Consider the following 2856-nt stretch of genomic DNA (forward strand, 5'->3'; position numbering starts at 1 on the left):
ACTCTTCTACTTTCCATTGGCTGCAATGGCTTTTGTTTTTAACAGCTATTTCATCCCACTCTATACTTGGCTTTTGCCATTGTATAATGGTTCCCACACACACCGCTTGTTGGTCAAATGCAATAGATATTGCTAGAATTTACTAGAATAAGATCTAATTAATCTTTTACCTCTCACATGAATTGCTAGTTTATAAACATTTAAAAATACAACCATTGAACTGCTCAAAACATATAAATTGGAAGTGACAAACTGTTCAAAGTCTGCCACCTTTTGACAACAAACAATTACAGTAGAAAATGTTCAATTTTCTTCTAAGCAAACGTTTATATAGGTATGTTGCAACTTTGAGACTATTCTGTGTCAACCCTCCACTCTGCTCTCCCAGTTGCGTCTCTTCTTGTAACTCCCTCTTCACCTATCCTCTGTACATCTTGGAGGTGCCACTGCATTTTTCATTTCACGGCCTGACAGCTTCAATCTCATGTTCTTGACACAGACAAGTTTTATTAGTAAATTGAAAAAATTGGCATGGCTTTCATAGTACACTACTTGCTATTTGCCTTTATCCCACTCGTATATAGCAATGCCTAGAATATGTTACAAAAGCATAGTACACTACCTGCTATTTGTCTAGAATATGCTACAAAACCACGACAACTGCAATGCATCATTCTACTACCAAATATCACCCTCATTAAAATTTCACAAATAAGCATTATCAATGCATACCTGATATGGCTGGAGTTACAAATGGCCTTTATGTTTGCATTGACGGGTAATGAATAAATGGAAAATGTTCCACGTACCTGCAACCATCAGGAGCTCAAGTTTATATAAACCATATATTCAGGCCAAAATTGAGCAAGCAATTCCGGGTTTCTGAACAAGCACACATTTAAACTCAGCTGCCAGAACAAGCAAGTAAAAGGTACTGCAGAGAGATATAGAAACCAGATCTCGACCAAAAATTAACCACAAATAAATCCTACTGTATCATAAAGTCTCCTTAGAGATGACAAAACAGCAAAGCCAAGCTATAAGACATTCTGAAGTTGTCTACTGATAATTCCACCAATTTAGAGATACTAACTTAGTAAGGTTCATCCCTGTGTGGTGATTTTCAATAACCTGGGATGTATGAAGGAAAGGAAAATTTAAGATATAATACCTAGCCAATGTTTGTTGGATTGGTTTCCCTTCTGCCTTTAACTTTTCCATCTTGTTGTGTGCTTCCCTAGCCCAGGTGAACTTTGCAAGTGCATTCTCAACATCAGCTATTGAGCATTTACAATGCTTTGCTGCTTCTTGTTTTTGCGTGATTTGGAGATTCTACATAACAGAAGAGCTAAAGCCACAATCAAGAAACTTAACAAGACACTAATGAAAGACACAACCTAATACTGAGGCATGTCAATAAACAAATACTTTGGGGTATATTCTAAGAATAACGAAGCTTCTGGAGTGACAGTGTAGGCATTTTAGAGAGGAACAAAGAGACCTCAGCTTTGAATTGGTCAATTAGAGTGAGAGATTGACAAAGAATATGGAAAATGATTGTGTTGATAAGACAAGAAAAACATTCTGGTGTGGTGTGCAATGTCATTTGTCACAAATATTAGCATCAAAATCATTTACGATTCAATAGTTTTCTGGAGAAATATCCTTATTCCCAAATAAACCAGAGCAAAGTAATAGGAAACGAAGATTTGGTGTCAAATGGCTTTTTTTTTTTTCATAAGTATCAGAAGAACTTGACTAATTGGAATGAGTCTAAGACTTGGTCAAATATTTAACTAGCCTATGAGACTTGAACTTTTAAAACAGTAGCACATATTAGACAAATGCTGCCAGAGGTGTAATTTCTCTGGCACAAAAAGTTGATAAAGAAGAAACCATCACCTCATTAAAAATAGGAAAACCAACCTCTCCAGTAGAATCAAATCCTCCGAGATATCGTATTATCGATTCCTGCTTCTCAAATGCATCAGCAAAAGTTGCTTCACTGCTTCTCCCAACAATGTATTGCTTGAATGCCCCTACTCTTCTAGCAGTCTTCATCTCGTCCGCAAATCCTAGGATCAACCCAATAAACAAACAGTTACTATTACTTAAAGGGGGATCCATGAACTCCCAACCAATCTCAACTGTAGATAAACCAAATGCTAGAACAATTGCATGTGAGATTGAAGCAGCTTCTGATTCGAGAAATATATAAGCTCATAAACAACAATATATAAGCAGGAAGTGTATGATCTTGCAGAACCTCTACGAACACGTATATAGAATCGAGATGTTGAAATTGAAATGAATGAAATATAAGGATGACCAACTAAAAGCGATAGATTGAGGATTGAAGATTACCAGGTGATTCCATGCGATCTATTTCGTTCGGAGATCTAGATCTGATGGAGAGCGTGAAGGCAGAAGAAGAAGTTGATAGAGTCAATTGGACGCGGCAGCAAGCAGAACAAGAACAGAGGCCTCGTTTGTTGTTCCCAGATTCAACTATATCGAGGAATTCTAATTTAGGCAAAACTCTTGGCGGGACTTTGAAATTTGATCGAAAGTTTGGAGCCCTTTTCGCAGCAATCTGGCGTGGAAAAAAAATCACACGTGTCAGGCTACGAATGGATGGTCGTAAATATGACGTGGTGGGGGTGCCCTACCTAAGAATTTCTCTATCCTAAAATACCAATACACGTAGAAGAAAGATGAAAAGAAGGAAAAACTAGTGGGCAGGGGGGGAGCCACAAGGACACCTAGTGGGTCCTGTGCCCCGCTGACTTTTATATATATTTTTTCAATTTATGTCAGTGTTCTAAAACTCGACCGCCTAGGCGCTGGGCGGTGGCT

Source organism: Rosa rugosa, chromosome 7, assembly GCF_958449725.1.
Source record: "Rosa rugosa chromosome 7, drRosRugo1.1, whole genome shotgun sequence".
NCBI lineage: Eukaryota > Viridiplantae > Streptophyta > Magnoliopsida > Rosales > Rosaceae > Rosa > Rosa rugosa.